This window comes from Aethalodelphis obliquidens, unplaced genomic scaffold, assembly GCF_003676395.1.
Source record: "Aethalodelphis obliquidens isolate GAN/ISIS:26980383/991018 unplaced genomic scaffold, ASM367639v1 scaffold16, whole genome shotgun sequence".
In the NCBI taxonomy this organism is placed as follows: domain Eukaryota; kingdom Metazoa; phylum Chordata; class Mammalia; order Artiodactyla; family Delphinidae; genus Aethalodelphis; species Aethalodelphis obliquidens.
Window position 1 is genome coordinate 28531542 of NW_020837960.1, and position 9342 is coordinate 28540883.

Here is a 9342-nt window from a genome sequence, read left to right on the forward strand (position 1 = left end):
TATCCTGTGATCTCACTGCATCCCACTTGGTGCTTCAGCGCCCCAAAGGGAGGCCTCTTCCCTGAAGTGATAAGAAAGATGCTTTTTGGAAGATCTGAGTGGCCGTTGGAGCTTAAGGCGGTCTTGTCAGCAGGATGTCGGCCGCTTGATCAGGGGCTTAAATCATAATCTCCAGGAGACTCCTGTGGCTAAAACTCTAAAGAGTTGACATGAGGACAAAACAATTGAGGAATTCATCCCGCAGATTGGAGGAAAACAAGCGGATGCCTGGGAGATGCTGGGGCCAGTCCCCTTACAGCATCATGAAAGACTTCAACACCAGATTAGATATCCTTCCTGCCCTGTAACTTACTTTCTGGATTTTCTGTGAGAACACTGACATCTTTATCAGGCAAGAAGGACACAGGAGTATCAATCCCTCAGAGGAAAGAGAGCCCGTGAAAACACATCAGGATTAAAACAGATCAGGACAAGCTCTAATGGTGAAAACAAGACCCGCCTGTATCTGATCCAAAGGGAGAGTCGGTTCACGTGCACCACAATTCAGGGCTGGTTGTCAGAAATCCTGTCACTGGTCCTCACGGACCACGGCATGAACTCTACGTATTTGAGAGCACGATGTTGTTGGTATGCTTATTGGGAATATGTTGGTAAGAAACTGACGGGGCTAGTCGTTAATGTCAGGAAGCCAGATCTCCTTTTCAAAGGCAGCACAATGTTTTTGTTTGTTTGTTTGTTTTTGTTTTATGTGGTTCCACTCTTCCTCAGCAGCAGAAAAAGTATTTGGTTGAGAGTTGAGAAACCTGGGTCTGATTTTGGTTTTGCCACTAACTGGATGAACCTGTGCAATGCCTTGGGCCAAACACCATGGAAGATATAAAGATGAACAAGCCAGGGCAGCTGCCCTAAAGGAACTTGCATCCAACCTGAGGAGACAGGCAGATAAAAACCCGGAGAAAGGGAGGGGGGAATGATAGATGCTCAAATGCAGTCCGAAGTGTTAAGATAATACAAAGAAGGAGGAGATTAATTTCAACTGGGCAAGGCGCTTAATGGGCATATAGGGAGGGCATTCTAGGTGGAGGAGATAACATTTTTTAAAAACCCACAGTGAGATACCACCGCCCACCCATTAGGATGGCTGCTGTCAAAAAGTAGCTGGTGAGGGTGTGGAGAAAAGGGAACCCTTGCGCACTGTCGGTGGGAATGTAAGATGGTGCAGCTGCTATGGAAAACAGTATGGAGGTTCTTCAGAAAATTAAAAATAGAACTACCGTGTGATGCAGCAGTGCCGCTTCTGGGTATATACCTGAAAGGATTGAAAGGAGGGACGTGAATGGATATTTGTACATCCTTGTTAATAGTAGCATTATTCATAGTAGTCGAAAGGTGGAAGAAACCTAAGCATCTATTGATGGATGAATGGATAAACAAATGTGGTCTATTCATACAGTGAAACTGTATTCAACCCCAAAAAGGAAGGGAATCCTGACACATCCTACAACACGAATAAATCTTGAGGACGTTATGCTAAGTGAAATAAGTCAATCACAGAAAGACAAATTCTGTAAGACTTGACTCATGTGACATCCTTAGTCAATTCACAAAGTAGGATGGTGGTTGTCAGAGGCTTGGGGGCAGGAATGGGGAGTTATCGTTTCATGGGTACAGAGTTTCAGTTTTGCAAGATAAAAAGAGTGTGTAGATGGCCAGCGGTGTTGGTTGCTCAACAATGGGAACGTACTTAATGCCACTGAACCATACACTTAAAAATGGTTATAAGATGGTAAGTGTTACGTTATGTGTATTTCGCCTTAACAAAAGGCTCCCAAACAACAACAACAACAAACAAGAGGCAGAGTGAATTTAAAGGGAAGGAAGAGTCTGGGAGCAGAGGCCTTAGGAGATGGACCAGCAGGTAAAAGCAAATCGGGTCCGAGTCAGCAGAAGCCACATCTTTTGCTCCGTGTTGTACAACAGTGAGAGGGGAGAGGATGAAAAGAAGAAATCCCGACTAGGTGATCTCTGGGGAGAAACAGCTGTGTCTTGAAAATTACACAATAAACATCAATGGTCATGTTTAGTATAAATAAATGTTATGTTCGTTTGCTGTAAATACGGTATCTGGAACTCTCCCAAAGTCGTTCCTGTTATTGAAGTTGGAGAGAAGCAGAAAGAGTCTTATTCCAAGTTAGAAAAGTCCCATAAAAGCTGTGCTCCTTACCCATCACCCCAGGCAAGCAGCTTTCTATCTGTATCAGGTGAGGATCCCAGGAAGCACATCTAAATCAGGATAGTTAGAGGAGGGCTGAGTAAAGGAACCCTTTACATAGATGTGGATGGGGAATCACCAAGGATGGAGCAGCATTTTAGAGCAAGCAGTAGGGATTGTTGCCACCCCTAGACCTGTAGAGTCAGGGGAGGGGGTAGTTACTGGATCAAGAAGGAATGAGTCGCACGGCTCAGAGACTGTCCTGAGAGGTCCAGTGACCTTTGGTGCATGGATGCAGCCAGTCCTAGGCAATCTCACAGGTAGGGAACCTGGGGAAAAAAATACCCTTAACTCACTCCTCTTCAGTGAGTCTGGGGACCTCCTGCCAGGGTTTCTCCTTGGCCGAGGCCCAGCTGGAAGCCAGAGGTTAAGAAACCCATCTCTCTAACGGTATCCGTTAGAGACACATGTAGAGGATGTGTCTCTCTAACCTTAAGAAATGTCAGCATCTCCTGGAAGGCTTGGCAAAACACAGATTGCTCGACCCCACCCCAAAGCTTCTAGTTCGGCAGGTCTAAGGTGGGGCTTGAGAATTTGCATGTCTAACAAGTTCCCAGGTGCTACTGGTAATGCTCATCTGGGGACCACGTTGGAGACAAGCCCACACAGGTGGGCCTCCAGCAACAAATGGAGGAAGCCAGGTGGAGAAGGTGTCTGGGACGACAAGCAACCTGCTGAATGTAGTTAAAGGTGTTCCCGGACCTCATGTTCAGTCTGCAAGCTTTGCAGCCCTCCGTTTCCTTGCCTATGAAGTGAGAGAGATCTGGACGCTCCCTTTTGGAGCATTCTGCGCTCCCATGGACGCCAGGCTGCAGAACGGAGTCCACGTTCTTTGGGTGACCACGAAGACTGCTCTTGTTACAGGTGAAGCAGTGTCTCTCTTCATTGACTGTCTAGTGGTGGGGTGCAGTTCACCGAGAGCGAGATGAGTTGTGTGGTGGAGTCTTACATATGTTTCGTACTTGTTTTTCCTGTTGGATGTAACACTGTTTGGGAAAGGATGTAAACATTTGACTTTTCCACAATATTTCCTTACAGATGAAAAGAGCTGTTCACTCCATCAGATAAACTATCTTCCAAAGTCGGGAGGCCCTGTTTGATTTGTGTAAAATGATCAAGGCGATCGTTTTAAATACAGCAGGAGAATGCACCTACTTAACAAAAGCCCAGTCAGTTTGTACTAATTTTGCCTATGAAATTACTGTACGCTATTTTGCCTATAAAATACTTTTCTCTTTTCAAGAGCTAATTTGCTAAAACCAAAAGACACCAGTTGTCCTCCTGGTCACAGGTGGCCCTGCACGTGTGAGACACGTATGTGCTTGAATGTTTACGTGTCTCCTTGTGGGTGTTTGTTTTTGTGTCCTGGATAGTTGCAGTCATGCAGATGATAGATGGGCACGGCTGAAAGGGGCTGGAACATTCCCATCTGTTCCTGGGTTCCCGTTTTGTCTTCATTCAGTTTTTCAAAAGACATTTCTTAAATTCTTATGCAATGGCTGGTTAAAAATAGACTCCTTCTCAGCAGTCAGAAACTGCCACTTCCAGGCATCTTCATCTTTTGAACAATCATTTTACTCTCTTTTCAGGGTGTCTCTGACCCAGAAATTTAAGCTGCTCTTAAATTACTGATTCATGTATTCATTCACTCATTTGTGTAAGTCATGGGGAAGATGGCAGTTGGGAAATTTGTGTCCCAATTCTGACAAATAGAAGAGTGTCAGGTTTCTTCAGGGTAGATTTTTCCCTGGGAGCTTTCAGAGGCCTGGGCCTGCGGAATAGCCTTTCCCTCCAACCTGTTTCATGCATTCAGCAAATTTTACTGAGCACCTACTGGGTTTGGAAGGCGGTTTTGCTGTGCTGTTTGGGCTCCTGGTGAAGCAGACATAGATGTGTGTGTGCAGCATCGTAATACAAGGTGATGACTTTTTTTTTTTAACATCTTTATTGGAGTATAATTGCTTTACATCCAATAGACTTTGAAGGTCCCTGCAGAAAGGGACTGAGTTGGTCATTTCATAACTATATCCCCAGTTGCCTAGGACATACTGAGTGCTCAACAAATGTGTGCTGACTGGGTGCAGTTATAGAAAAATAAACCGAGAGCTGTGGAAGCACAGAGGAGGTACTGATGAATCCTGCCTAGGAGTCCAGGACGAACCCCAGCTCATCAGGAGAAGGGAGAAGAACACCCTCACCCCTGCTTCCTGGGGGGCCTTTGAGCAGCCCGCATTCTATCTTTTTTTTGCGGTACGCGGGCCTCTCACTGCTGTGGCCTCTCCCGTTGCGGAGCACAGGCTCCGGACGCGCAGGCTCAGCGGCCATGGCTCACGGGCCCAGCCGCTCCGCGGCATGTGGGATCTTCCCGGACCGGGGCACGAACCCGCGTCCCCTGCATCGGCAGGCGGACTCTCAGTCACTGCGCCACCAGGGAAGCCCCCGCATTCTATCTTTAAATGTTCTATTTATTTTCTGTATCTGTGAGTCTGTTTGTATTTTGGTATATACACTTGTTTGTATTGTTTTTTAGATTCTACACATAAGTGATACAGTATCTGCCTTTCTCGGACTTATTTCACAAAGTATAACATTCTCTAGGTCCATCCATGTCGCTCCAAATGGCAGACTTTCATTTGTTTTATGGCTGAGTAATATTCCACTGCGTATATATGTGTACACACCACATCTTCTTTATCCAGCTGTATGTTGATGGACACTTGGCTTGCTTCCATCCCTTGGCTATTGTAAGTAATGCTGCTATGAACATTGGGGTGCATGTATCTTTTCAAATTAGTGTTTTCATTTTCTTTCGATAGATACCCGAGAGTGGAATTGCTGGATCATCTGGTAGTTCTATTTTTAGTTTTTTGAGCGACCTCCATACTGTTTTCCATAGTGGCTGCTCCAATTTACATTCCCACCAACAGTGTAGGAGGATTCCCTTTTCTCCACATCCTCACCAACGTTTGTTATTTGTGGTCTTTTTGATGACAGCCATTCTGAGAGGAGTAAGGTGGTATCTCACTGTGGTTTTGATTTGCATTTCTCTTGATGATTAGCGATGTTGAGCATCTTTTCATGTGCCTGTTGGCCATCTGTATGTCTTCTTTGGAAAAATGTCTGTTCAGGTCTTCTGCCCATTTTTTGATTGGGTGTTTTGTTTTTTTGTTGTTGAGTTGTATGAGCCGTTTATATATTTTAGATATTAACCCCTTGTTGGTCATTTCATTTGCAAATATTTCCTCCCATTCCCATGGATGTCTTTTCGTTTTGTTCATGGTTTCCTTCGCTGTGTAAAAGCTTTTAAGTTTAATTATGTCCATTTGTTTATTTTTGCTTTTATTTCTTTTGCCTTAGGAGACAGATCCCAAGAAATATTGCTACAATTTATGTCAAAGAATGTTCTGCCTATGTTCTCTTCTAGGAGTTTATGGCTTCAAGTCTTATATTTAGGTCTTTAATCCATCTCGAGTTTATTTTTGCATATGGTATGAGGAAATGATCTAATCTCACTCTATTATATGTCCAGTTTTCCCAGGACTACTTATTGAAGAGACTGTCTTTTCTCCATTGCATATTCTTGCCTCCTTTGTTGTAGATTAATTGGCCATGGACCATCGCTGTGTGGGTTTATTTCTGGTTTCTCTACTTTGTTTCATTGATCTATGTGTCTGTTTTTGTGGAATCTAAAAATAAAGCAAACAGATGTATAAAACAAAACAGAAACAGACTCACAGACATAGACATCAAGCTAGTGGTTACCAATGGGGAGAGAGAGGTGGGAAGGGCAAGATAGGAGTGTGGGATTAAGAGATAAAAACTACTATGCATAAAATAGATAAGCAACAAGGATATATTATACAGCACAGGGAAACATATCCACTGTTTTGTAATAACTTTTTTTTAAACATCTTTATTGGAGTATAATTGCTTTACAATGTTAACAAAGTGAATCAGCTATATGTATACATATTTCCCCATATCCCCTCCCTCTTGCGTCTCCCTCCCACCTTCCCTATCCTACCCCTCTAGGTGGTCACAAAGCACCGAGCTGATCTCCCACTAGCCATGCAGCTGCTTCCCACTAGCTATCTATTTTACATTTGGTAGTGTATATATGTCCATGCCAATCTCTCACTTTGTCCCAGTTTACCCTTCCCCCTCCCTGTGTCCTCAAGTCCATTCTCTACATCTGTGTCTTTATTCCTGGCCTGTCCCTAGGTTCTTCAGAACCATTTTTTTTTTTTAGAGTCCATATATATGTGTTAGCATATGGTATTTGTTTTTCTCTTTCTGACTTACTTCACTCTGTATGACAGTTTCTAGGTCCATCCACCTCACTACAAATAACTCAATTTCATTTCTTTTTATGGCTGAGTGATATTCCATTGTATATATGTGCCACATCTTCTTTATCCATTCATCTGTCAATGCACACTTAGGTTGCTTCCATGTCCTGGCTATTGTAAATAGAGCTGCAATGAGCATTGTGGTACATGACCCTTTTTGAATTATGGTTTTCTCAGGGTATATGCCCAGTAGTGGGATTGCTGGGTCCTATGGTAGTTCTATTTTTAGTTTTCTAAGGAACCTCCATACTGTTCTCCATAGTGGCTGTATCAATTCACATTCCCACCAACAGTGCAAGAGTGTTCCCTTTTCTCCACACCCTCTCCAGCATTTATTGTTTGTAGATTTTTTGATTATGGCCATTCTGACTGGTGTGAGGTGATACCTCATTGTTGTTTTGATTTGCATTTCTCTAATGATTAGTGATGTTGAGCATCCTTTCATGTGTTTGTTGGCAATCTGTGTATCTTCTTTGGAGAAATGTCTATTTAGGTCTTCTGCCCATTTTTGGATTGGGTTGTTTGTTTTTTTGTTATTGAGCTGCATGAGCTGCTTATAAATTTTGGAGATTAATCCTTTGTCAGTTGCTTCATTTGCAAATATTTTCTCCCATTCTGAGGGTTGTCTTTTGGTCTTGTTTATGGTTTCCTTTTCTGTGCAAAAGCTTTTAAATTTCATTAGGTCCCATTTGTTTATTTTTGTTTTTATTTCCATTCCTCTAGGAGGTGGGTCAAAAAGGATCTTGCTGTGATTTATGTCATAGAGTGTTCTGCCTATGTTTTCCCCTAAGAGTTTTATAGTGTCTGGACTTACATTTAGGTCTTTAATCCATTTTGAGTTTGTTTTTGTGTATAGTGTTAGGGAGTGTTCCAATTTCATTCTTTTACATGTAGCTGCCCAGTTTCCTCAGCACCACTTATTGAAGAGGCCGTCTTTTCTCCATTGTATATTCTGGCCTCCTTTATCAAAAATAAGATGACCATATGTGTGTGGGTTTATCTCTGGGCTTTCTATCCTGTTTCATTGATCTAGATTTCTGTTTTTGTGCCAGTACCTTACTGTCTTGATTACTGTAGCTTTGTAGTATAGTCTGAAGTCAGGGAGCCTGATTCCTCCAGCTCCATTTTTCTTTCTCAAGATTGTTTGGCTATTCGGGGTCTTTTGTGTTTCCATACAAATTGTGCAATTTTTTTGTCTAGTTCTGTGAAAAACGCCATTGGTAGTTTGATAGGGATTGCATTGAATCTGTAGATTGCTTTGTGTAGTAGAGTCATTTTCACAATGTTGAATCTTCCAATCAAAGAACATGGTATATCTCTCCAACAGTTTGTATCATCTTTAATTTCTTTCATGAGTGTCTTATAGTTTTCTGCATACAGGCCTTTTGTCTCCTTTGGTAGGTTTATTCCTAGGTATTTTATTCTTTTTGTTGCAATGGTAAATGGGAATGTTTCCTTAATTTCTCTTTCAGATTTTTCATCATCAGTGTATAGGAATGCAAGAGATTTCTGTGCATTAATTTTGTATCCTGCTACTTTACCAAATTCATTGATTAGCTCTAGTAGTTTTCTGGTAGCATCTTTAGGATTCTCTATGTATAGTATCATGTCATCTGCAAACAGTGACAGTTTTACTTCTTCTTTTCCAATTTGGATTCCTTTTATTTCTTTTTCTTCTCTGATTGCTGTGGCTAAAACTTCCAAAACTATGTTGAATAATGGTGGTGAGAGTGGGCAACCTTGCCTTGTTCCTGATCTTAGAGGAAATGGTTTCAGGTTTTCATCATTGAGAACAATGTTGGCTGTGGGTTTGTCATATATGGCCTTTATTATGTTGAGGTAAGTTCCCTCTATGCCTACTTTCTGGAGGGTTTTTACCATAAATGGGTGTGTAATAACTTTTAATGGAGTGTAATCTATAAGAATACTGAACCACAATGCTGAATCACCTAAAACTCCTGAAATTGCTGAATCACAATGTAATATTGTAAGTCAACTATTCTTCAATTTAAAAAAAGGTTCTGGGACTTCCCTGGTGGTCCAGTGGTTAAGACTCTGCATTCCCAATGCAGGGGGCACAAGTTTGATCCCTGGTCAGGGAGCTAAGATCCCGCATGCCACATGGCACAGTCAATAAATAGAATAAAGTAAAATAATTTTTTTAATCCTCAAGAGAAAAGATTCTATTTATTTTGACAAACAAAATAGGCAAACAAAACAAGCCCGGATTCTGTTCTAAATATATTACCTCAAGCTGTCAAGATAACAGCCTGAAAATGTCTTTACACTTTTCCGTGTAAATTTTGCTCTTTGACAAGTTTCACCTGACTCTAGGGTGGCAGTGGTAGACTCAAGCCTCCTTTCTTATAACTTCAAAATTCACTCATTGTGAATGGAAGGGACCAGAGTGTTACCTTTCTGGAGAGAGCAGAGAAGGTACTAAACCGGCTGCTGTTCCTGCCTGCCCTCTTCTTCTTCTTCTTTTTTTCGGGGGTGTGGGGGCAGCATCGGGTCTTCGTTGCGGCACGCGGGCTTCTCTCTGGTTGTGGCGTGCAGGTTTTCTCTCCCTAGTTGTAACACGCAGGCTCCAGAGAATGTGGGCTCTGTAGTTTGCGGCGCACTGGCTCTCCAGTTGAGGTGCTCAGGCTCAGCAGTTTTGGCTCATAGGCTTAGTTGCGCCGCAGCATGTGGGATCTTACTTCCCCACTCCGGGATCGAACC